We start from the raw sequence: 27970 nt of genomic DNA, 5'->3' as shown, positions 1-27970 counted from the left end.
AAACTGACTCATTCTGAATTTAAAGAGGATTTCTGTTTTTATTTTCTAATTATCTTTAGTTCTGTGATGTCTTCAAGTGTTTATCCCCAGCTGTGGATGCCTCAGAGGTCTTCATGTGTTTATCCCCAGCTCTGTATGCCTCCTCAGAGGTCTTCTTTTCCTTTGTGTTATGAGTAGTTTCCTCACTGTTCTCTTCATGCCATGTAATTTCACATAGACTTTCAAGGTTCAGATGAGAAGTTTATAATTTTTAATGTAAATTATTGTTTTTAACTGGGTTGAGATTATTTATAACTTATCAATGTAACATTCAGATCACTTAATTGAGATCAGAGTAATTCAGTGTCCACAGGTAAGAGGATTAAGTCAGCATTGTTTCTCTGTATTGGTAAAGGAAAAATTGTATGAGATTCTAACAAAATGTGTGTTAAACATAAGTTAGAATAGGTTTATAAGTGGGTTGCATATTGTAAGCACCATATGAAGAAACTCATCAGAATTTTGAAATCTCTTAAAATATATCTTAGAAATTATTTTTTGTGTGTTTTTTTGTTTTTTTTATTGGAGACAGAATCTTGCTCTGTCACCTAGACTAACGTGCAGTGGCACGATCTAAGCTCACTGCAACCTCTGCCTCACGGGTTCACGACATTCACCTGCCTAAGCCTCCCAAGTAGCCAGGACTACAGGCACCCACCACCCCGCCCGGCTAATTTTTTGTATTTTTAGTAGAGACAGGGTTTCACTGTATTAACCAGGATGGTCTCAATCTCCCGACCTCATGGTCTGCCCACCTCAACCTCCCAAAGTGCTGGGATTACAGGCGTGAGCCACCGTACCCGGCCCTCTTAAAATTTTTAAGAGACTTAATGCTATGAAGAATTTTACATATAATTTTCTATGACATAGCAAAACTTTTTTATGCTGAACCTTCTGAGTGTAAGAAAGTGTTGGAAAAATAGAATGATCTGTGTAGATTCAAGATTCAAAATCTGCAATGATCTGTTTTGTTGAGATTCATGTTATCAGCTTGAATTTGTTATGATTTTTTTTGTTTTAGTGGATGCAGTTCATGGGGTATAGTTTTCATTTTTAGTCACTTTATCCAAGTCCTTTGTTACCTTCTCTGGAAAATCAGATTATGGCAGCTATTGAATTCAAATGTTCATTAATCACATTAATGTAATTCAGCATATAAATAATAAATACTAACCATAACCCTGTATAGGTGTTAATTTTCACAGGAAACTCAATGCATAGGTATTATTATTATCCTTATTTTACAGAGGAAGGAACAGAGACGCAGAGAAAAATGACTTGCTCACAACAGAAGAGCCAGTAGTAAAACAGGCAACTTTGACTTCAGAGATAACACTCAACTACTACAGTAAACACTCTCTTCAAACAGAAAATACACATTATCTTCAACACCCATTCTTAAAATACACATTATCTTCAACACCCATTCTTAAATTTGTTAATAAAAAATTAACAAACATTGGGCCGGGCGTGGTGGCTTACGCCTGTAATCTCAGCACTTTGGGAGGCAAAGGCGGGGGGATCACGAGGTCAGGATATCAAGACCATCCTGGCTAACACATGAAACTCTGTCTCTACTAAAAACACAAAAAAATCATCTGGGTGCCTGTAGTCCCAGCTACTCGGGACGCTGAGGCAGAAGAATGTCGTGAACCCCGAAGGCAGTAAGCTGAGATTGCACCACGCACTCTAGCCTGGGCGACAGAGCAAGACTCTGTCTCCAAAAAAAAAAAAAAAAAAAAAAAGATACATGTCTATGTATGCGTAAATGTGCACATTATAATACAGAAAAGAAAAATACTTCAATTTAAACCATATAAACTCTAGAAATTGCTCTTTGATACTGGTATGTACTTGGGAACAGCTTTCAACTGTGCTTTCCCACCCCTCCAGCAATTAATACAGCTTTTTTCTTTTACCTAAACCTGTAGCCAGCAAATGCTGTATTGTTATTACATACTATTTACGGCTGGGCGTGATGGCTCACATCTGTAATCCCAGCACTTTGGGAGGCCAACACGAGTGGATCACGAGGTCAGATTGGGACCATCCTGGCTAATGTGGTGAAACTCCATCTCTACTAAAATACAAAAAAAAAATTAACCAGGCATGACAGCGTGCGCCTATAGTCCCCGCTGCTGCGGACGCTGAGGCAGGAGAATCACTTGAACTGGGAGGCAGGGGTTGCAGTGAGCTGATAATGCGCCACTGCACTCCAGACTGGGCAACGGAGCAAGAATCCATCTCAAAAAAAACTTTTTTTTTTAATTTACTAGAAACATAATACACTGATTTTCTTACCTTTTAAAATACAGTTGTATTGAGTCACATAATTATTTCACTCTGTATTAGTTTCCTTTGTGCCTGTTTTTCAGTTTTGCCTAAACGCTACCAATTATCTTACAGTTGCTCCCCAAATAGTTTGTTTATAAAACTTTTAATTATCTCTGGGAACCTCAGCTCAGCAGTCAAAACTCAGAGCCCTAGAACTAAGAAAGGACCAAAAAGTTACTATTAATATAGACTTCAAATATGCCTTTTAGTACTCCATGCATATGCAGCCATCTGGAAAGAGGATCTTTGATAGCAAAGGATACCCCTATTAAATCAGCAGGAAGTAGCCAGAAAGAGTCGTTCTCCAAAGCCCCCTAACAGCGGTTAGGGTGACTCCTCCACAGGGGTGAATGTTGTAGGAGTTATTAAGAAACTTTTTATTACTTTTTTTTTGAGATGGAGTCTCAGGCTAGAGTGCAGTGGCGTGGTCTCAGCTCACTGCAAGCCTCCCGGGTTCAAGCTCTTCTCCTGCCTCAGCCTCCCTAGTAGCTGGGACTACAGGTGCGCACCACCACAGCCAGCTAATTTTTGTATTTTTTTTAGTAGAGACAGGGTTTCACCATGTTAGCCAGGATGGTCCCTAGGGCTTTTGCCACTGCTTGGGTAGTTTGTAAAATAAAATATGGATCATTGTTACTTTGTGAAGACCATGGAAATCCAAAGAGATAATTTCTTTCAGAATGATCTTGGCAAGTACCTGAATCTTTTCTAGTATGAGAGGTTTCAACCCAGGCAAGTAAGGGGGTCCCCCAAAATCAGAAGGTATTTGTAGCCTATGTAGGTTTCTTGTTGCTGAACTGGCTGAATTAAGGGGAGTGGCTTAGGCCTGGAGGATTATTATAGACACAGATGGACAGTTTACAGACTTCTCAGAGAGTTTTGGTTTTGTTTGTTTATAGCTGATAGAGATGGTCTCTCCCAAAGAGACAAGAATTATGGAGTGCTCTTTTTTGCTTTCTGCTGCAGGACCTGGAGAAAATTTAAAAACCTCTCTCAATTTACACAATCTTTCAGGTTGTAGGGTATACTCACATTTGATACCCCATTTCTTTTTCTCTTGAGCATATTGCGGGGGAGCAGGTTGTTAGGCAAATTTGTGATAAGGGCCATAAGGAGTTCCCCAGGAAGGGTGGTGCCCCCAGCTGCTTGGCCAACCTGCCTGTTTCTCTAGGTAATCTCATCTTGGCATTTCTGGTAGCCCCAGCAATGATCCACCTGCCTCAGCCTCCCAAAGTGCTGGGATTACAGGCTGGGATAATGAGCCACCACGCCCGGCCATGCTCCACAGTCTTAAGAGTGTCCACAGCTGAATATTGTAATACACAATTATAATGTAAAATGATTATAATGTAAAATCCTTGTCTGAGAGCTCAGATAAAAAGTGCTCTGCTCTTTCCTGTTTAGGATGATATCAGTCATGGATTTGTCATACATGGCCTTTATTGTGTTGAGGTACATACCATCTATAACTAATTTGTTGAGTTTCTTAAACCACAGAGGCATGTTGAATTTTGCCAAATACTCCTGCATACACAATAAAAAGAAAGGTGTCTAGATCTAGCAGCGAACTTAATTAAAAACGTAAACACTCTCTACGCTGAGAATTATATAACATTGATAAAAAACTGAAAAAGACATGAAAAATTGATATTTTTTGCTCATGAACTGAAATAATATAAAAGTGGCTATACTACCGAAGGTGATCTACAGGTTCAATGCAATCTCTATCAAAATGCGAATGACTCTTTTCCTAGAAATGGAAAAAACAAGCTTAAAATTTATAGGAAACCACCAAAAGACCCATGAACGGCACAAGTAATCCTGAGCAAAAAGAACAAAGCTAGGAACATCACACTTCCTGGCTCCAAAACATACTATAAAGCTATAATGAGCAAAACAGGATGATACTGACATAAAAACAGATAAACACGTCAAAGTATCCAGTTGAGCCCGGTAATAAATTCATGAACTTGGAGCCAAGTGATTTTCAACAAAGATGTCCAGAACACACAGCTGGAAAAAGACAGTCTTTTCAATAAATGGTGCTAGAAAAATTGATTATCTACATGATAATTTAAAAAATGAACCTAGACCCCTACTTTTTACAACATAAAAAACTCAATCACAAGTAAATATTTAAATAGGAAACCCAAATCTCTAAAGCTATTTGAAGTAAACATAGTGGAATACTTTACCACGTATTGCAGAACGAAGAATTTTTAAGACCTCAAAAGACACTCAAAAATACGCAAATGGGATTACAACAAACTAAGAATGTTTTGGACAGCAAAGAAAACAGACTGGAGATAATCTACAAAATGAAAGAAAATATTTGCAAAATATAGATATGACAAGATAAACTTACAGAATATATAACAAACTTAACAAACATATAATACATAACTTGAAAATAGGCAGGAGACCTTAAGATACATTTTTTTTTCTTTTTTTTTTTGAGACAGGGTCTCACTCTCACCCAGGCTGGAGTTCAGTGGCCCGATTTCAGTTCACTGCAACCTCCGCCTCCCGGGCTTATGCAATTCTTCCACCTCATCCTCCTGAGTAGCTGGGATTATGGGTGTGTGCCACCACACCCGGCTAATTTTTGTACTTTTAGTAGAGATGGGGTTTCACCATGTTGGCTAAACTCCTGACCTCAGGTGATCCACCCGCCTTGGCCTCCCAAACCACTGCACCCAGCTAAGATACATTTTTCAAAAAAGAAATACAAATGGCCAAAAAGAATATGCAAAGATGCTCAGGATCACTATCAGAGATATGCAAATCAAAGCCACAACAAGATGTGACTTCACTGCAGTTAAAATAATTGTAATTAGAAAGACAAAAAAATTATGAGAAGGTATAGAAAAGTTAACATATTCAGTTGGTAAGACTAAGTTAGTACAGCCATTACAGAAAAAAAAAAGTATCACAAGGTGACATATTTAAACAACATTGTAATTTAAGATGGCTCTTTTGATTCTAAGACAACAAACATTTATGACCATGCAAGAAAAAATAGAAATTGCTGGATCATATGTTACAGAAAGAAACAAGATACACTGAGACAAATACCACATGATCTTATACATATGTGGAATCTAATAAAAACAGATGGTGAAGACTTCATGCAACTGGTCTTAGCAATCACTTTTTGGATATAACATCAAAGGCTTGGGAAATAAAAATACGGACATGTAGTACTACATCACTGTATCCAAACTATTCCAAGAACATTTAAAGCAGGACTTTAGGCCAGGCGCAGTGGCTCACGCCTGTAATCCCAGCACTTTGGGAAGCTGAGGTGGGCGGATCATGATGTCAGGAGATCGAGACCATCCTGGCTAACACTGTGAAACCCCGTCTCTACTAAAAATACAAAAGGAAAAAAGAAAAAAACAAAAAAAAGCTGGGTGTGGTGGTAGGCGCCTGTAGTCCCAGGTACCGGGAGGCTAAGGCAGGAGAATGGCATGAACCCAGGAGGCAAAGGTTGCAGTGAGCCGAGATCGTGCCACTGCACTCCAGCCTGAGTAACAGAGCAAGACTCCATCTTAAAAAAAAAAAAAAGAGGACTTTAAATAGATATTTACACATACATGTTCTTCATTATTATTTACAAAAGATGATTCCTGGAAAGAATACAAATGTTCCTTTAGAGATCAGTATCAAATTTTTACAATGTGACATATACATATAATAGAATATTATTTCATTTTAAAACAAATGAAAACAAGAATATTATGTTACATATAATAGTCAAAAAGAAACAGACATTATATAATTACACCGATAAGAATATGGAAACCAGTCAAAATTATAGAAACAGTAAGTAAAATGGTATTCTTCAGGAGCTGAAGAAAAAGGAAAAAAGGGCAGTTTATTGTTTATAAGGTACTTTTCTAAGATAAAATTAGAGATCCATTGCAAAATAAAGTAAAAGTACTTAATACCACTAGACTGTACACTTGAAAATATTTAAGATGGCAATTACACGTTTTTCATCAACTAAATATGTACATCTATCTAAAAAGGTTACATTCTTTAAAAATCACCTTCAAATAAGAAGTGTTTCTCTCACAGAGCAACATAATCAAACATAAATAGATGGTAATTTTATACTGTTTCTCTGACTACTCACCTATACAAGAAAACAATGAACACTCACTCAAAAAATTTATGAACACCTAGGGCAATATTTATATAGGCAAATACCACATAGATAACTTTCTTGCCAAGATAAATGTCTGATTTTTATATATATATATATTAATTTGCTCCAATTGAAACCCCATGACGTTTATGTGAATTAAATACCACATGGTCATAAAAGGTACAGGTTAAAATTACCAGACAAATATGAAGACTAGGCCAGGTACAGTGGCTGATACCTGTAATCCCAGCACTTTGAGAGGCCAAGGCAGGTGGATCACATGAGGTTGGGACTTCGAGACCAGACTGACGAATATGGAGAAACCCCAGCTCTACTAAAAATTCAAAAAATTAGCCGGGCATGGTGGCGCATGCCTGTAATCCCAGCTACTCGGGAGGCTGAAGTAGCAGAATTGCCTTCCTATGAGGCAGAGGTTGTGGTGAGCCAAAATCGTGCCATTGCTCTCCAGCCTGGGCAACAAGAGCAAAACTCTGTCTCAAAATAAAAAAAAAATAAAAATAACATTTGAAGATTAAAAACCACTAAAATGGAGTTGAAAACTAGAATAAAAAATTCTGACCTACAAAATATTGAATCTAATATAGATGTATCAAAGACAATCTTATAAATACAGTTTTCAACTGTGTGTACATACAAAGAGCTGGCATTTTGAATCTTTGGCATTCAAAGTACAGCAGTAAAAGAAAACTCAATAAAATGCTCTGATGAGAATGAGGCATTTCAATACATTTATTCTACAATTGGAAAATTTGAGCATTTTATTTCAGACATTTTGAATTCAAAATAAAAAATATTTGACATAGAACATATCAGAAAGTAAAATATACAAGGGGAATGACACAGCAAGATGGCAGAATAGGAGGTTCTCTACCCACATCTTCTACAGTTATAAAAAAATGTGGCGAGAAAATGGCTTCACTGGGGGCTGAGAGTGCCCACAGAGTTGTTCCCACTGCTTCCTCTACCCCTATATTTCGCTTGGCTTTCTATTCATCTTTGCTCCAGGATCAAATATTGAAGACTTCGTGCATTCACCGAAGCGTCAGAATATAGTTTTGGAAATGGATGACTTCAGAAACAGAAATGGCTCAGATGATCACTCCTACAATGGAGGCATCATAGTGTCTGATAACCAGAAGGATTAGATTTTCAGTTGCATGTAATACCAAGAAATTGAATTGTTTTCCTATTCTTATGGGAATTGTTACCAAAGCCCTTATTGAAATTTTTAACTTCACGGAGCTTATTCAAATGAAGAGCACCTCATTTTCTCGTGATGACATAGTGCTGGAACTTGGTTTTATAGATGGGTCTATATTTTTGTTGTTGATCACAAACTGCATTTCTCCTTATATCAGCATAAGCAGTATCAGTGATTATAAAAAAAAGTTGAATCCCAGTTATGGATTTCAGCCTCTGGCCTTCAGGATACTGGTGTGGACAGGCTCTGGTGGACATTCCATTATACTCCTTGATTCTCCTTTCAATACATTTAATTTACTACTTCGTATTTCTGGGATTCCAGCTTCCATGGGAACTCATGTTTGTTTTGGCGGTATAATTCGTTGTGCGGCTTCTCTTATATTCCTCACGTATGTGCTTTCATTCATCTTTCACAAGTGGTGAAAAAATAATGGCTTTTGGTCTTTTGGCTTTTTTATTATCTTAATATGTGTATTCACAATTCCAGTATCAACTAAGTATGAAAAACCCAACTTAATTTTGTGCATGATTTTCATACCTTCCTTCACTTTGCTGGGATATGTCATGTTATTGATCCAGCTCAACTTTATGTATATGAGAAACTTGGACAGTCTGGACAATAGAATAAATGAAGTCAATAAAACCATTCTTTTAACAACCTTAATACCATACCTTCAGAGTGTTATTTTCCTTTTTGACATAAGGTGTCTGGACATGAAGTATGAAATTGAAATAATGAATAAAGACCCAGTTTTCAGAGTCTCTCCACGATGTAGAGAAACTCATCCCTATCCAGAAGAGCCTGAAGAAGAAGATGTTCAAGCTGAAAGAGTCCAAGCAGCAAATGCACTCACTACTCCAAACTTGGAGGAGGAGCCAGTCATAACTGCAAGCTGTTTACACAAGGAATATTATGAGGCAAAGAAAAGTTGCTTTTCAACAAGAAAGAAGAAAATAGCCATCAGAAATGTTTCCTTTTGTGTTAAAAAGGTGAAGTTTTGGGATTAGTAGGACACAGTGGATCTGGTAAAAGTACTTCCATTAAAATGACAACTGGGTTCACAAAGCCAACTGCAGAAGCGGTGGTGTTACAAGGCAACAGAGCATCAGTAAAGCAACAGCGTGACAACAGCCTCAAGTTCTTGGGGTACTGCCCTCAGGGAGAACTCACTGTGGCCCAAGCTTACAATGAAAGAGCACCTGGAGTTGTATGCAGCTGTGAAAGGACTGGGCAAAGAATATGCTGCTCTTAGTATTTCATGATTGGTGGAAGCTCTTAAGCTCCAGGAGCAACTTAAGGCTCCCGTGAAAACTCTATCAGAGAGATAAAAGAGAAAGCTATGCCTTGTGCTGAGCATCCTGGGGAACCCATCAGTGGTGCTTCTAGATGAGCTGTTCACCAGGATGTACCCCGAGGGGCAGCAGCAAATGTGGCAGATACTTCAGGCTACCATTAAAAACAAGGAGAGGGGCGCCCTCTTGACCACCCATTACATGTCAGAGGCTAAGGCTGTGTGTGGCCATAATGGTGTCAGGAACGCTAGGTTGTATTGGTTCCATTCAACATCTGAAAAACAAGTTTGGTAAAGATTTTTACTAGAAATAAAAAAATGAAAGAACCTACTCAGGTGGAAGCTCTCCACACAGAGATTTTGAAGCTTTTCCCACAGGCTGCTCAGCAGGAAAGACGTTCCTCTTTAATGGCGTATAAGTTACCTGTGGAGGATGTCCACCCTCTGTCTCAGGCCTTTTTCAAAGTAGAGGCAGTGAAACAGACCTTCAATGTGGAGGAATACAGCCTCTCTCAGGGCACCTTGGAGCAGGTATTCTTAGAACTCCGTACAGAGCAGGCGCTGGGAAATGTTGATGATAGAAGTACAGCAGTTTGATGGAAACTTCTCCCACAGGAAGCCTCTTAAAACGAAGAACCTCCTAACATTCAATTTTAAGTCCTACTACATTGTTTCCATAATTCTACAAGAATGTTTCCTTTTACTTCAGTTAACAACAACAACAAAAAAAATTCAGTAGTTTAAACATTCAATAATGATTAAAGTTTTCATTTTTAAAAATTTTAGGATGAAGGAAACAAGGAAATACAGGGAAAAGTAGTAGACAAAATTAACAAAATCAGACATGTTATTCATCCCCAACATGGGTCTATTTTGTGCTTAAAAATAATTTTAAAAATCATATAATATTAGGTTGGTTTTTGGTTATTATCAATAGTTAACACTGAGCACATTTTACAAATAAAAAAATTTTTTAGCCTAAATTTCAAATGTATCAGCTATTTTTAAACATTACTCAGATTATAATTTAATGTGATATAATTTAATGTGATTATAATGTAATGTGACACATTATAATTTAATGTGACTATAAGAAGATCTGATGAAATGGCACAACGTAACATTTAATTATAATGACATATTCTGATTATAAAATAAATACATGTGAATATTAGTACATATTGAAATTATATGGAAGAAGATAACCATAATCTGTAAGAAAGTACCACAGTTAATACTTTATTTAGCCAACTTATATTCAATGTATTTTTTATGGGTCCTTTTTCAAAGGTAGCATCAGTAGGCACAGTCATTTTCTACATCTTTTCACCTCACAATTCATGAACATTTCCCAGGTCATTATAACACTTTTGTGTTATATAATTGCTGCATTAATGTTATAGCTGTATTGATGTAATACCAGAGTTGTTATATTTGGGTTATATGCAAATGTATTTCTTAGAAATAAAACTTTGATAGACTTAAAAAAATGTGGCAAGCCAGGTATGGTGGCTCACGCCTGTGATCACAGCACTTTGGGAGGCTGAGGCGGGTGGAACACCTGAGGTCAGGAGTTCGAGACCAGCTTGGCCAATATGGTGAAACTCCATCAACACTAAAAATACAAAAATTGGCTGGGCATGGTGGTGGGCACCTGTAATCCCAGTTACTCGAGAGGCTGAGGCAGGGGAATTGCTTGAGCCTGGGAGGCGGAGGTTGCAATGAGCTAAGATGGCGCCACTGCACGCCAGCCTGGGTGACAAGAGTGAGATTCCATCTCAAAAAAAAGAGCAGTTATGCCCTGGCAAAAGAAACTTTATGGGAACTTTGGAATCCATGTCAAAGGGTGTAAACCCAAGACTGAGGAGGGCTGTATTGAGAGGGCATGACCTTGCTTGAGTGGCATGCTTGCCCATCACAGTCCCAGCTACAAAATAAAATATGACTAATTCTCACTGTAAATACAGCTGTAGACCATTTGGTTTTGTTTATGCCACTAGCACCATCTGCCAAGACACCAAGTGTCCTGTGTCTCAGGTGAAAGGACTTTAGATGTTGATCCTCTCTGTGATCTCTGAATTAGCCCCTTGCACACATCTATCATGGTGTGGAAGAAATCTTGCACATGCAGGAACCCACAGACAGAAACATCCATCTGTGCCCCTGGATGTAGGCTTGCCAACATTTATTTAATGGTGGATCTTGATGTGGCACTATAATCTGGCTCCAAGTCCATAAAACCAAAGTCCAGAAACAGTTTTTCCTAACCTGGGACCTGCCAAAAAGCACACTATATGTGCCCCTCTAGGCATGCTGGCTGACTTTATTCCCACTGTGAATCTTGAAGCAGTCCTAAAACTTACCTCCAGTCCCTGTCAGCTAAAGTCTGGTAAGAGTCCTGTTCACCCAGGAACCTAGAGGGAGAAATGCCATGAACCCGGAAACAAACCTGAAGACTTTGGTCTCAGCTGTGTATGCCGAAGCAGCCCTATGAATCAGTTCCACACCCTCTCAGCTGTGATCAAGGGTCAGTACTGCTCATCTAGGAACCTGTCCAATGACGGGGTTAGAGGATTTCCAAAAACCCAGCAAGAGCCACACAGCAGAAGCCACGCCTGCTCACATGGATTGTATCAGCTCTGTCATCTGCATATATAACTGGAGACTTTTTTTCCCCAACACCAGTCTTATTGATCAAGATCCTGAAGAAAGTTCAGTCTTCCCAGAAAATAGAATCCACAACGGTCTGATGCCCTAATAACAGGTCTACCAAGCATGAACTTCACTGTGATCCAGATCCAATGCACCTTACTGCAATCTCATCAGCACAGAGATCCAATAGGAGAAAATATTTACCTCCCCAAACTAATCTATAATGACTGAAAGAGGTATTTACTCCTTCAGATACAGGGACATCAAAACAAGGTATCACAGATCATGAAGGATCAGGCAAACATAACATCACCAAAGGAAATTAAAAATGCTCCAGTAACCACTTACAATAAAACACAGATCTAAAAAAAAATTCAAATAATTATCTTAAAGAATCTCAATGAGATGCAAAAAGTCACACATTACTAAATTTTTTTACAACAATGTATGAACAAAATCACAATTATAATAAAGAAAGAGAACCTATTAAAAGAGAACCAAATAGATATGCTGGAGCTGAAGTACACAATAGGAGATCTAAAATATTAAAGAGAAAGCTTTAACAGGAGACTTCGTTACACAGGGGGGTAAAAAAAAAAAAAAAAGCAAACATAAAAGTAAGTCATTTGAAAGTTTCTAATTAGAATTTTAAAAAAGAATGTAAGAATAAAGCATTTGGGCCCCATACTGCATAATAAACAGTAAGAATGTACATATTTTATGAGGTTCATGAGAGAGAAAATTTTTTTTAAATTGTTTAAAGATATAATGTCTTAAATTTTTCCCAATCTTGGAAGAAATATGGATATTAAATTAAAAAGCTCAAAATGTCTATAGCAAGAAGAATCTAACAAAAATTGTCCATAACACATTATAATTAAGACAAAATTCAAAGACAAGGAGAGATTCTTAAAAGAAGCAAGAGAAAGAGATTCTTCACATACAAGGGAACTCCTATAAGGTTATCAGCAGACTGCCCAACAAAAACCATGCAAGCCACATGGAAGTGAAACCATATATTTGAAGTGCAAATGAAGAGAGAAAAAGAAAAAACCTTGACAATTAAGAAGACTATCCCTGACAAAGCTGTTCTTTAGAAATGATGTATCAATCAAAATCTCAGATTTAAAAAAAGTTGAGGAAATTTTTCATCACTAGACCTGACTTACAAAAAATGTTAATGAGAATTTTTCAAGTTGTAATGGAATCCTAACTTACAACAAAAATATAACTATTATTGAAAATCATATACACCTGGTCAAATTTAGAAGGCTTATAAAACTGTAATTATGGCCAGAAATCACTTTTAATGCTGGTGTAAAAGCTACAAGAAAAAAATTATTAAATATAGCTTCAATAAATTGTTAATGGGTATACGATATAAAAAGATGTAGAGTGTGACATAAATACTGTGTTGAAGGGAGTAAGACTGTTTAATTTTTCAGTATATAGAAGCTAACTTTTGCTTGAGGCCAGGAGTTCAAAACCAGTCTGGTCAATATGGCAGGACCCTGTCTCTTAAATAAGTACATAACTAAAATTAAAGGTCTCAGAAAGCTGTTTATTCTTTTTAAACAAGCAGCAGCTGAGCCTGATGGCTCATGCCTGTAATCCTAGCATTTAGGGAGGCCAAGGCAGGTGGATTGCTTGAGCCCAGGAGTTCAAGACCAGCCTAAGCAACATGGCAAAACCCTATCTCTACAAAAAATAGTAAAAAAATAGCCAGACATGGCAGCATGTTCTTGTAGTCCCAGCTACTCGAGAGGCTGAGGCAGGAGAACTGCATAAACTTGGGAGGCTACATAAACTTGGGAGTGCTACAGATGCTGGCCCAGGCAGGACAGCTCTGACTTATAAATGTGTGCGTGCAGGGAGATAAAATGGTCAGGTGATCCAGAAGCCTAGGCTACTGCAGGAAAGAGGTTACTGGTGCAGATTCAAGATCTGGGAGGTAAAAAGAAGCCATGAATCTTCTGGACACTTACGTGTCCTATTATTGGAAAACTCTAGAAGCAGAGGTGTTCTCAGCACAATTCCTGAGTGAAGCTTTGTCATGAGAGAAGCATGGCCGTACCACTGCTTAGCATGCATGTGTGTGAATGTGCAGAAATCACATTGTAGCAGCAGGGTGGAGAGAAAAGTCTGCCCTCAGAACTCTTTCCCTTGAAGTCCTCAGTCCCCTTCGACCCCTGGAGGAGACCTAGAATCACAGGACAATTCACTGTGTGACAGCTTGTGTGTAAACAACAACAACAACAAAACAAAAAAACCTCTCCATTCTACAACAGACCCAGTGTCTCCCAACCAAGGCTGCTATGATATCTTAATTTTTTTGAGAAAGGGTCTCACTTCGTCACATAGGTTGGAATGCAGTGGTGTGCTCTTGGCTCTTGGCAGCATCGACCACCCAGGGTTCAAGTGATCCTCCTGCCTCAGCACACCCCCAGGTAGCTGGGAATACAGGTGTGTGCCACCATGCCCAACTAATTTTTTTGGATTTTTGGCAGAGATGGGATTTCACCATTTGCCCAGGCTGGTGTTGAACTCCTGAGCTCAAGCAATCTGCCCTCCTTGGCCTCCCAAAGTGCTAGGTTTACAGGCATGAGCCACTGTACCCAGCCTAATATATATATATATATATATATTTTTTTTTGAGTCTGAGACTCGCTCTGTCACCCAGGCTGGAGTGCAGTGGCGCAATCTTGGCTCACTGCACAGTCCGCCTCCTGGATTCATGCCATTCTCCTGCCTCAGCCTCCCGTGTAGCTGGGACTACAGGCACCCACCACCACGCCCAGCTAATTTTTTGTATTTTTAGTAGAGACGGGGTTTCATTGTGTTAGCCAGGATGGTCTCGATCTCCTGACCTCGTGATCCACCCGCCTCGGCCTCTCAAAGTGCTGGGATAACAGGCATGAGCCACCGCGCCCGGCCATATCTTTATTCTAACACCAAATATATGGAGTTTGCTGAACACCAACCAATCCTCTAACACAAACTGGGTGTCCAACAGCTCAATTCTGAAAACACCAGGGTCATCATAGACCCCACCGGCTCAGGGCTCAGTCCCACAATACTGCTTCCACTCCACGTGCCAGTCACAAGCCCCAGGGACCCATCTATACTTCTAAGGAACTGTCTATAAATTATGGGCTTCCATAACTCCCTCCCTCAAGTTAAAGGATTTGATAAAACTACTCACAGAACTTGGCAAAAACACTTTACCTATGTTTACCAGGTTATTATATTGGATACAACTCAGTAAAAGCCAAGAGAAAAAAATGTATAGGACAAAGGAAAGCAGGAGAAACATGAGGTGGGCCGTGAATCATGGTAGTTATGACTAACATCTCTCAAATCCTTTGTGTTCTGCAAGAAAAGCTTACTGCAAAGAAATACCCTTTTCATTATGACTTTGATGATACTCCCTCTTTAGTTATCACAAATTTACAGACTCTGTGTTCTCATTTTTCCCTCATAAACAATTAAATAATTTTGTCCTCAGTATTCAGAACAGAGTACTTGTTAACCTAACTGCCCAAGTCTCTCTCCTTCCCCCAGACCCCTGGACTATGCTCCACCTTCAGTCTAAGTGAGCATACAACCCTCTTGATGTCCCTCCCAAGAACAGGCTGACTTCAGGGTGAAACATTCTCTAATCTTGAATCTGATTTTGCTGTTCTCCATTCTGCCCTCTCTTTCCCATCTTCTTTCTAATCTTGATTGCTCCTCCATATGAAAAATTGCCCTTATCTGTCTCATTTTGGAGATGCTTGCAGATCTTGTGCTTGGTGTTTTTTCCATTGCAATTCTCCTTAAAATAAAGTCACTTCTTACCTACATCAGAATTTATTTGATTGTATCTAGAAACAACCCGAAGACAATAACAATTACTCCCTCTCAGAGGACATCACAACCCTCCTCCCATCCCAAATCTCACTGCATCTGCCTGTGGATCCTCAGCTTTCCATGGCTCTGTAGCATCTCAGTATAAAGGCTCCTTTCACGTCTACTTTCAGCCAGGCTAGGACACCTGCAGAAAAGGTTCCCAGGAAGAAACTACTGGGCTACTGATGACCTCCTTCGGCAGGGTCAAGATTGGCCTTACCCTGCAGTTAACAGGCTTAGGTCTCTGATTTCCAGTCAAGATTATTCACTTAGTTTTATATAAAAGAACTCAGTGTTTAAATAATCCAACAAAATTCCTCAAACTCATTGCTTATGTTTATAGGAGGAAAGGAGATTGTAAGGCACTTACATTTTATACTTCAACAAGAAAAGCCAAAATATATGTCAATTTCAGACAATAATAATTTAGGTATTATTTCCTTAATAACAAATAGGTGAACATTAACCAGGAATGTCAAGTCCTATTCCATACAATTTAACATTAAATTCAGACACCCAGATAACAGCATAAAGAGCAGACTTATTCATTATTACAAATTCCCCACCATGCAGAAAAGAAAAACCGATATATTGGCATATCTCTAAATCACCAATTTATCTACCAAAATTTCTTCTAAAAATGTATTCAGTTCTCTGCAGCCATAGAGGAAAAGAAATGTTTCCTACTTTTTTTTTAACTTAGTAATATTCCCATAACTAAGCCCTGAGGTTCCGTTTGAAACCACCCCCAAAATACACAGATCTGAAAAACTTATTACACATGTCAAGGGAAAAATGAAAGAATTTTTAACAAATATATTATCAGACATTTTAAAAATTTACATTTTTATGCTTCTTTGAGAATATTCTCCTATCTTTCAAGCTCTACCAATAGAATGCATTGAACAGTTAATAAAATGGAAGTTGAAATAAGTAAACATTTTTTTCAAGATGACAAACCCAACGAGTAGCAGTACTGGCTGGAATAATGATATGTCTGACTCAAGTGTCAAGTCGGGCTGTCTGTCGTGTGATGTACATCCTCCCACCTTCATCTTTCTCACTGAAGTACTCAATGACCACCCTCCCAAGAGCCTGTGCACTGCATCCCCATGTGTGCCTGGAGTGTTTTGTGTGTGTGTCTATGTATGCAGGTCCATGCACCATCTTGCTAGAATGGACTTTAATTGTCTTTGGGGATACTATCTTTTTCTCCCTTCACAATTCTGAAAAAATCCAGATGGTAGAAATTACTTCTGCCTTTCCCCTCAATATCAGAATTCCATTGGCTGAACAGCAATGTGTCTCCAAAAAATGGAAACTGGACTGGGAGAAAGAAAATCTTAATGCCACAAGGATATGGCTTTTTGAATAGTGTAAACCACAACAGTGCTCTGAGCACCAGGGAACCCAGCTGCTCCTGAGAGGGTTTACCCCACACCTCAGGCCATCCACTATGAGGAGATGATGCAGTAACTTATACCCTAAATACTCTAAGACACATGGCTACTGTGGGCATCTGGGATCTTCCCCAGACAGTTCTGAAGCCTAGGACCAGGAAAGGACAACAGGATGGCTGAGGACAAATTACCTTGTAAAGTTGGGAACCTAAACCCCAAATCATGCTGATAAGGTGTCTGTATCTGAAGAAGACAAAAGAAGAGGCACAAAGAATGCACACTTGTACCACTGTTATTCAGCATAGTACTAGAAGTGCTAGCTAGAGCAATGAGACAAGAGAAAACAATAAAGGCCATCCAAATTGGAAAGGAAGAAGCCAAATTATCTTTGTTTGCAGATGATGTGGTCTTATATTTGGAGAAACCAAATTCACTAAAATATGACTAGAATTGATGAATTTAGTGAAGATGTAAGATTTAAAAAATTAGTAGTGTTTCTACACACTAACAGTGAACAATGTAAAAAAGAAATCAAGAGTAATCCCATTTCCAATAGCCACAAATTAAAAGTAAATACCTAGAAATTAAAGAAATGAAAAGTCTCTACAATGAGTACTATAAAACACTGATGCAAGAAATTTAAAAAGACAAAAAACTGAATAATATTTTATGTTCATGAATAGGAAGAATCAACATTTTTTAAATGTCCATACTACCCAAAGCAATCTACAGATTTAATACAACCTCTAGAAAAACATCAATGACATTCTTGCCAGAAATAGAAAAAACAATCCTACAGTGTACACAGAACCATAAAAGAATCAGAATAGCCAAAGCCATTAAGAAAAATGAAACGGGAGGAATCATAGTATTTGACTTTAAATGATACTACAGAGCTACAGTAATTAAAACAGCATGAAACTGATCAGTGAAACAGTAGAGAGAATGCAGAGGCATATCCATATATCTACAAACTTATGTCTGACAAAGGTGTCAAAAATATATACTGGGGAAAAAAGTCTTCAATAAATTGTGCTACAAAAACTGAATATCCATATTCAGAAGAATGAAACTAGACCCCATCTCTTGTCATATAAAAAAAATTAAATCAAAATGGATTAGAGGCAAATCTAAGATCTCAAACTATGAAACTCCTACAAGAAAACATTGCTGAAGCTCTACAGGAAATTAAACTGGGCAAAGTTGTCTTGAATAATACCCGACAAGCACAGGCAACCAAAGCAAAAATGAACTAATGGAATCATATCAAGTTAAAGAGCTTCTAACAAGCAAATGAAACAATTAACAAAGAGACAACACATAAAACGAGAGAAAATGTGTAAACTGCCCATTAGAAAAAAAAATAACGAGAATACATAAAGCGCACACACAGCTCTATAGGATAAAATTGAATAATCTGATTATAAATGGGCAAAAATTTGAATAGACATTTCTCAAAAGGTCATACAAATGACAAAAAGACACGACAAGGTGCTCAAGATCATTTATCTTCAGAGAAATGCAAATCAAAATGACAATGAGATATTATCCTACTCCAATTACAGTGGCTTTTATCCAAGTCAGGCAATAACAAATGCTGATGAGGATGTGGAGAAAAGTGAACTCTAGTGCTCTCTTGGTGGGAATGTAAATTAGTACAACCGCTATGGAGAACAATTTAGAGGTTCCTCAAAAAATGCAAAATAGAGCTACTGTATTATCCAGCAACCCCACTCCTAAGTAGGTACATAAAAGAAAAGAAATCAGGACTTCAGAGAGATATTTGTACCTCCATTTTTATTGCAGCAGTGTTCACATTATACAAGATTTAGAAGCAACCTAAGTGTCTATCAACACGTGAATGGATAAAGCAAATGGGTACATATACACAATGGCATATTTTTCCATCATAAAGAATAAGATCCTGTCATTTGCAACAACATGTATGGAACTAGAGGTTATGTTTACAGATGCAATCCAGGCGTATAAAGGTTAACTCTGCATGTTCTCACGCATTTGCTGGAACTAAAAGTTAAATTAATTTCATGAAACTAAAAGGATTGTTACCAGAGGCTGGAGAGTATACTACAGGTCTGGGAGGAAGTGAGGAAAATTAATGGTTTCAAAAAAAATTAGAGTAAGATTTAGTAGTTGCTAATACAACAGAGTGACTATAGTCACTATAACTATACTACACAAGTAACTACACAACTGTAACTACACAAGTAACTATAGTTAATTGTACATTTTCAAATAACTAAAAGAATGAAATCAGATTGTTTGTAAAACAAAGGAAAAATACTTGAGATAATGAGTACCTATACCTTGATGTGATTTTTATGCATTTCTTGCCTACATTAAAATTCTCATGTAACCCATAGATATATACCTACTGTGTACTCACAAAAATTAAAAATTAAAGTAATAAATAAAAACATCAATTTAAATTGCAAGAACAGAAACCACTGTTCCTCATTTCTTCATAGATATATGACCTCAGCACCCATATTGATTACATTGCCTTTGTGGGAATTCCAAAACCTAGTTAAGAATATGTACTACTTCACTTTAGCAAAATGCCAAAAACATGTAGAAGAGAAGAAAAATGTTATTACACATGCTAGAACACCCTTACCTCCTCCCAATACAGTACGGTGAAAACAAGGAGAAACTCCCAACTCTATGCTTCTTAGGAGAGAAAGAGAAATGTAGAGTATGTGTCCACATGTTTGGTTTTTGGGGGGCTGTCAAAGATGGGTTCCCCTGACACAGAGTGCTGAAGAAAAAGGTGGTATACTTTGGATGACAGCAGCTATGCATTTTTGCATTACTATAAGAAGCAATCCTAGAGTTATATGAGAACTAAGGAGGCCAGAAGTGCTCAAAAATTGTCAAAAAGAGGAACAACATCAGAACCATCATATATCCTGATTTTAGAAACCTATTATAAAGTTATAGTTATTGAAATACTTTATAACTGGATCAAAAAAGACAATACCAGTGAAACAGAATAGAACACATAAATAATCCCTTGTATATATTATCAAATGAAGAGTAATTTACACATCCATATTCATTGTAGCATCGTCTACAAAAGCAAGTATGTGGAAAGAACCAAGTTTTCTTAATAAATGAATAAAGACAATTTGTAATGTATAAATAATTAAATATTATTTAGCTTCTTAAAAGCAGAAAATTTTGTTAGCTCCCCAATAAGGATACATTTTAAAGACTATGTGCAAGAAGCCAGGCACACACACAAAAAAACTATATACTTCCAATTATGCAAGATACCTAAAGTAGTTAAACTCCTAGAAACAGAAAGTAAACTAAACTGTGTCTGGGGCTAATTGGAGAAGAAAATGAGTAGTTGTTGTTTCACAGACAACCTGTTAGAACACAAAATAACTCTTTTTTTAGACGGAGTCTCGCTCTATCGCCCAAGCTGGAGTGCAGTGGTGTGATCTGGGCTCACTGCAAGCTCTGCCTCCTGGGTTCACGCCATTCTCCCGCCTCAGCTTCCCTAGTAGGTGGACTACAGGCACCTGATAAGTCTTATTTTTAAAACTTTATTTTAAGATCTGGGTATATGTGCAGGATTGTTATATAGGTAAACTTGTGTCAATGAGGGTTTTTTGTGCAGATTATTTTGTCATCAAGGTATTAAGCCTGATGCACATTAAATATTGAATTACACAATGCATCCTTTCATACCACATGAAATAAAACAAGATATCAACAGCAGAAGCAAAATTGCCAAATCCAAAAATTTGTGAAACTTAACAGACTCTTCAACATACTATTCTTTATGTCAGAAGATTTAATATTTTAAAATAACAATACTACCTACAGTGATATTCAAATTCATTGTAATCCTGGTAAAAATCCAAATGATACTTGATACTTTTTTTTTTTAAGACAAAGTCTCGCTCTGTTGCCCAGGGTGAAGGGCAGTGGCGCAATCTTGGCTTACTGCAACCTCCACCTCCTGGGTTCAAGCAATTCCCTGTGCTTCAGCCTCCCAAGTAGCTGGGGTTACAGGTGCCCACACTCAGCTAATTTTTGTATTTTTAGTAGAGACAGGGTTTCACCATTTGGCCAGGCTGGTCTTGAACTCCTGGCCTTGTGATCCACCTGCCTCGGCCTTCCAGACTGCTGGGATTACAGGCAAGAGTCACTGCGCCCAGCGCCAAGTGATACTTTTTAAAGAAATCTTTTTTAAAATTCTTACATTTACATGAAATATCAAAGGACCACTGATAGGCCGAACATTCTTAGAAAACGAGAACAAAGTTAGAGGCACAATGCTTCCTTTGTTTAGAACAGATTACAAAGCGACATAAATAAAAACAGTGTGGTATTTGCAAGAAGACAAATAGTGATGGAACAGAACCCAGAAGTTAAAACCAAACCATGTTTGTGTATATGCTCAAATGATCTTCAACAAGGTTGCTATGACTGTACAACAAGAAAGTCTCTTCAATAAATGGTGTTGGAAAACTCTGTATCCACATGGGAAAAACTGAGATTGGGTCCTTCCTCTGAACCATATACAAAAACTGTCTTAAATGAGTTAAATATTTAAATGTCAGAATTATACCTATACAATCTCTAAAAGAAAATACAGTAAGATTATGACCTTTGTCTCAGCAAGGTTTTTTTTTTTTTTTTTTTTTTTTGAGACAGAGTCTTGCTCTGTCACCCAGTCTGGAGTGCAGTGGCACGATCTCAGCTCACTGTAACCTCTGCCTCCTGGGTTCACGCAGTTCTCATGCCTTGGCCTCCCGAGTAGCTGGGATTACAGGCACAGGCCACCAGGCTAGAGTGCAGTGGTGCGATCTTGGTTCACTGCAAGCTCCGCCTCCCGGGTTCACACCATTCTCCTGCCTCAGCCTCCTGAGTAGCTGGGACTACAGGCGCCTGCCACCATGCCCAGCTAATTTTCTTTTTGTACTTTTAGTAGAGACGGGGTTTCACCAGCCAGGATGGTCTCGATCTCCTGACCTTGTGATCCGCCCACATCGGCCTCCCAAAGTGCTGGGATTACAGACATGACCCACCATGCCCAGTCTTTTATTTTTTTTGACATAGTCTTGCTGTGTCACCCAGGCTGGAGTGCAGTGGTGCGATCTCAACTCACTGCAACCTCTGCCTCCTGGGTTCAAGCAATTCTTGTGCCTCAGCCTCCCCAAAGCTGGGATTACAGTTGCACACCACCACACATGGCTAATTTTTGTATTTTTAGTAGAGACAAGGTTTCACCATGTTGGCCAGGCTGGTCTTGAACTCCTGACATCAAGTGATCCACCCACCTAGGTCTCCCAAAGTGCTGGGGTTACAGGTGTGAGCCACCTTGCCTGGCCCCACTTCTGAGCATCTACTCAAAATATGCAAAGTGTATCTGAATGAAATGTTTCCACATCCAGGTTTACTGCAGCAATATTCACTGTATTTTAGTTTATTCTTGCATTGTTATAAAGAAATATCTGAGACTGGGTAATTTATTTATTTATTTATTTTTATTATTATTATTTTTTAATTTTTTTATTTTTTGAGATGGAGTCTTGCTCTGTCACCCAGGCTGGAATGCAGTGGCGCAATCTCGGCTCACTGCCTGGCTAATTTTTGTATTTTTAGTAGAGACGGGGTTTCACCATGTTGGCCAGGATGGTCTCGATCTCCTGACCTTGTGATCCGCCCACCTCGGCCTCCCAAAGTGCTGGGATTACAGGCGTGAGCTACTGTGCCCGGCGAATTTATTTTAAAAAAGAGGTTTAATTGGGTCATGGTTCTACAGCCTGTACAGAAAGCACAGCCACTTCTGCTTCTGGGGAGACCTCAAAAAGCCTCCAATCATAGCAGAAAGCAAAGGGACAGTGAATCATCTTACACGGTGGGAGCAGGAGTGAGAGAGTGAGAGAAGAGGTGTCATATACTTGTGAAAAATGAGATCTCAGAAGAACTCACTCGCTATGGCAAAGACAGTACCAAAGGGGCGAAGCTAAACCATTCATCAGAAGCCAACCCTATGACCCAACCACCTCCCACCAAGCCCACCTCCAACACTAAGGATGGCAATTTGACATGAGATTTGAATGAAAACGCAGATCCAAACCATATCATTTACAAAAGTGAAAAAAAACCCATCCATGGATGATTTTAAAAGATGTGGTTTATATATACAATAAAATATTGTTTAGCCCCCAACGAAAATATCTTCTCAGATGCTACAATAAGAATAAATCTTAAAGCCATTATTCTAAGTGGAATACGATACCAACAAAGTGACAGTGTATGATTCCACTTTTTTTTTTTTTTTTTTTTGAGAGGGAGTCTCGCTCTGTCCCCCAGGCTGGAGTGCAGTGGCACGATCTTGGCTCACTGCAAGCTCCGCCTCCCGGGTTCACACCATTCTCTTGCCTCAGCCTCCCAAGTAGCGGGACTACAGGTGCCCGCCACCACACCTAATTTTTTGTATTTTTAGTTGAGACGGGGTTCACCTTGTTAGCCAGGATGGTCTCGATCTCCTGACCTCGTGATCTGCCTACCTTGGCCTCCCAAAGTGCTGGGATTACAGGCATGAGCCACCGCGCTCGGCCCATGATTCCACTTTTATACAATATTTTAAGTAGTAAACTAGGAAATAGAAGTAGAAAGATGCTTGCCTATGGTAAGAGTTGTGGAGCCAGAGATCAAGGAGGGTTATTTAGAAAAAGAAAGTCCTCACCCAGGTGGCCAACTCAAAGGCCCATAGACATGGCTACAGACAAGGAAATGGCGCACCGAGCTTGTTCTTACTGAAGATTATGAAGCAGTTCTGCAACCTTTCTCAGATTCCTCTCAGCTACAGTCCACAAGTGGTCCTTCCCATCAAGAGATCTGCAGGGAACCATCCAGCCATAATCCTGGAGACAGGCCTATATATTTTGGCCTCAGCTGTGCTCCCTGAAGCAGCCCTGTGACTCAGTTCTCGCCCTCACAGCCACAGTCCGTGGCCAGTTGTACACACTCTAAGGACCCACACAGAGACTTTGAAAACTGTTCCCAGGTAGTCAGCAGAAGCCAAACCCATTCATACACCTGGTATTTGGCCCATCATATGCAGAAAAACTTCACACCCCTACCCTACTGCCTGCCATCTAGATTAATGTCCTCAAGGATATTTAATCTTTCCATGGCCCAGAAAGAATCCATGACTGTCCAAATCTCTGGTAACACAGTCATCAAAGGCAGACCCCACAGCACCCTTGCGACCCAGCTACAACCCTTCTTCTCTGCAACCCCAGAGGTAATCTCAGCCTGTAGACCAAACAAATGGGAGATCTTTGTCAGGCCTCTGAGCCCAAGCTAAGCCATCACATCCCCTGTAACCTGCATGTATACATCCAGATGGCCTGAAGCAACTGAAGATCCACAAAAGAAGTGAAAATAGGCTTAACTCATGACATTCCACCATTGTGATTTGTTCCTGCCGCACCCTAACTGATAAATATAGTCTCCCCTGCCCTTAAGAGAAGGTACTTTGTAATATTCTCCCCCTGCCCATAAGAAGGTACTTTGTATGCCTATCCCAAACCTATAAGAAGTAATGATAATCCCACCGCCCTTTGCTGACTCCTTTTTTGGACTCAGCCCATCTGCACCCAGGTGAAATAAACAGCCTTGTTGCTCACACGAAGCCTGTTGCACTCTCTTCACATGGACGCGCGTGACATTTGGTGCCAAAGACCGGGTCAGAGGGACTCCTTCGGGAGACCAGTCCCCTGTCCTTGCCCTCATTCTGTGAGGAGATCCACCTATGACCTCAGGTCCTCAGATCAACCAGTCCAAGGAACATCTCATCAATTTCAAATCGAGTAAGCGGTCTTTTCACTCCTCTCCAGCCTCTCTCGCTACCCTTCAATCTTCCTCTCTCACTACGCTTCAATCTCCCTGTCCTTCCAATTCCAGTTCTTTTTCCTGTCTAGTAGAGAAAAAAGAGACACATTTTATCCATGGATCCAAAACTCCAGCGCCGGTCACGGTCTCAGGAAGACAGCCTTCCCTTGGTGTTTAATCACTGTGGGGACACCTGCCTGATTATTCACCCACATTCCATTGGTGTCTGATCATCGCAGTGACACCTGCCTTGGTCACTCACATTCCCTTGGTGGCCAGTGAACTGCGGGGACGTCTGCTTGGCTGCTCATCCAACCCCTTCTCCGTGTCTCTACCCTTCTCTTTAAACTCACCTCCTTCACTATGGGCAAGCTTCCTCCCTCCATTCCCCCTTCTTCTCCCTTATCTGTGTTCTCAAGAACTTAAAACCTCTTCAACTCACATCTGACCTAAAACTTAAATGCCTTATTTTCTTTGGCAATAGTGCTTGGTCCCAATATAAACTCGACAGTAGTTCCAAGTGGCCAGAGAATGGCACTTTCGATTTGTCTATCCTACAAGATCTAGATAATTTTTGTTGAAAAATGGGCAAATGGTCTGAGGTGTCTGACGTCCAGGCATTATTTTACACACGGGTCCCTCCCTAGTCTCTGCTCCCAATGTGACTCATCCTAAATCTTTCTTCTTTCTCTCCTGTCTGTTCTTTCAGTCTCCACCCCAAGCTCTGAGTCCTTTGAATCCTTCCTTTCTACGGACTCATCTGACCTCTCCTCTTTTCCCTAGGCTGCTCCTCACCAGGCTGAGCCAGGTCCCAATTCTTCCTCAGCCTCTGCTCCCCAACCCTGTAATCTTTTTAACACCTCCCCTCCTCACACCCAGTCTGGCTTACAGTTTTGTTCCGTGACTAGCCCTCCCCCACCTGCCCAACAATTTCCTCTTAAAGAGGTGGCTGGAACTAAAGGCATAGTCAAGGTTAAGGCTCCTTTTTTCTTTATCCGACCTCTCCCAAGTCAGTTAGCATTTAGGCTCTTTTTCATAAAATATAAAAACCCAGCCCAGTTAATGGCCCGCTTAGCAGCAACCCTTAGACGCTTTACTGCCCTAGACCCAGAGGGGCCAGAAGGCCGCTTTATTCTTAATATGCATTTTATCACCCAGTCAGCTCCTGACATTAGAAAAAGCTTCAAAAATTGGAATCTGGCCCTCAAACCCCACAACAGGAATTAATCAACCTCGCCTTCAAGGTGTATAATAATAAGAGAGAAGGTAGCCAGACAGCAATGCATTTCTGAGTTACAGCTACTTGCCTCTGCTGTAAGACAACCCATAACCACGTCTTCAGCATACAAGAACCTCAGAACATGCAAGCCACAGCTCCCAGGGGCTCCTTCAAAACATCTTCGTGGACCTTACTTCAAATGCCAAAAGCCTGGCCACTGGGTCTCAGAATGCCCGCAGCCCGGGATTCCTCCTAAGCGGTGCCCTGTGCGGACCCCACTGGAGGTTGGATGGTCTGACTCACATCGACACTGCTCCTAACGCCCCTGAAGCCCAAACCCAACATTCCTTAGCCAACTCCTTCCCAGATCTCCTCGGCTTAGCAGCTGAAGACTGACACTGCCTGATCGCCTTGGAAGCCCCCTGGACCATCACGGACGCCGAGCTCTGGATAACTCTTACAGTGCAGGGTAAGTCCGTCCCCTGTCTAATCTATACAGGGGCTACCCACTCCACATGACCTTCTTTTCAAGGGCCTGTTTCCCTTGCCTCCATAACTGTTGTGGGTATTGACGGCAAGCCTCAAACCCCTTAAAACTCCCCAACTCTGGTGTCAACTTGGACAATCTTTTATGCACTCTTTTTTAGTTATCCCTACCTGCCCAGTTCCCTTATTAGGCTGAGACATTTTAACCAAATTATCTGCTTCCCTGATTACTCCTGGACTACAGCCACATCTCATTGCCACCCTTCTTCCCAACCCAAAGCCTCCTTCGCGTCTTCCTCTCGTATCCCTCCACCTTAACCCACAAGTATGGGACACCTCCACTCCTTCCCTGGCAACCAATCAAATGCCCGTTACCATCCCATTAAAACCTAATCACCCTTACCCTGCTCAACACCAATGTCCCATCCCACAGCATGCTTTAAAAGGATTAAAGCCTGTTACCACTTGCCTGTTACAGCTTGGCCTTTTAAAGCCTATAAACTCTCTTTACAATTCTCTAATTTTACCTATCCAAAAACCAGACAAGTCTTACAGGTTAGTTCAAGATCTGCGCCTTATCAACCAAATTGTCTTGCCTATCCACCCCGTGGTGCCAAACCCATATGCTCTCCTATCCTCAATACCTCCCTCTACAATCTATTATTCTGTTCTAGATAAACCTAGCTGACCCCACAAATCCTAAATCCTTTCCCCACTCCCAATTCCATTCCTTAAAAAACAGCCCTAAAAGCTGCTCCCACATAGTTCTCCCTAACTCACCCCAACCTTTTTCATTACACACAGCCAAACTGCAGGGCTGTGTGGTTGGAATTCTTACACAAGAGCCGGTAACATGCCCTGTAGCCTTTCTGTCCAAACAACTTGACCTTACTGTTTCAGACTAGCCTTCATGTCTGCGTACAGTGGCTGCCGCTGCTTTAATACTCTTAGGGGCCCTCAAAATCACAAGGTATGCTCCACTTACTCTCTACAGTTCCCACAACTTTCTTTTTTTTTTTTTTTTTTTGAGATGGAGTCTTGCTCTGTCACCCAGGCTGGAGTGCAGTGGCCGGATCTCAGCTCACTGCAAGCTCCGCCTCCTGGGTTTACACCATTCTCCTGCCTCAGCCTCCTGAGTAGCTGGAACTACAGGCGCCCGCCACCTCGCCCGGCTAGTTTTTTTTTGTATTTTTTAGTAGAGACGGGGTTTCACCGGGTTAGCCAGGATGGTCTCAATCTCCTGACTTCGTGATCCACCCGTCTCGGCCTCCCAAAGTGCTGGGATTACAGGCTTGAGCCACCGCGCCCAGCCCCCATAACTTCCAAAATCTATTTTCCTCCTCATACTTGACGCATACACTTTCTGCTCCCCAGCTCCTTCAGCTATACTCAGTCTTTGTTAAGTCTC

The 27970-nt window shown here is 40.1% G+C and overlaps 2 long non-coding RNA genes and 1 pseudogene across 3 annotated transcripts in view; 2 read left to right on the top strand and 1 right to left on the bottom strand.

The window, feature by feature from the left end:
• Nucleotides 1-27970, top strand: part of LOC144341060 (uncharacterized) — a 558577-nt gene that overhangs the window by 224598 nt on the left and 306009 nt on the right. The window lies entirely within an intron of this gene.
• LOC114678206 (uncharacterized) overlaps nt 1-27970 on the bottom strand; it is an 87070-nt gene that overhangs the window by 42307 nt on the left and 16793 nt on the right. The gene's annotated exons all lie outside the window — the stretch shown is intronic.
• Nucleotides 129-27950, top strand: LOC144341049 (ATP-binding cassette sub-family A member 10 pseudogene; annotated as a pseudogene). Its single transcript, XR_013417629.1, has 2 exons — nt 129-641; nt 1658-27950. The product of XR_013417629.1 is annotated as an ATP-binding cassette sub-family A member 10 pseudogene (transcript).

Source organism: Macaca mulatta, chromosome 5 (genome assembly GCF_049350105.2).
Source record: "Macaca mulatta isolate MMU2019108-1 chromosome 5, T2T-MMU8v2.0, whole genome shotgun sequence".
Classification (NCBI taxonomy): domain Eukaryota; kingdom Metazoa; phylum Chordata; class Mammalia; order Primates; family Cercopithecidae; genus Macaca; species Macaca mulatta.
Note: the sequence above shows the minus strand (reverse complement) of the source record. Positions and strands in the feature narration are given on the sequence as shown.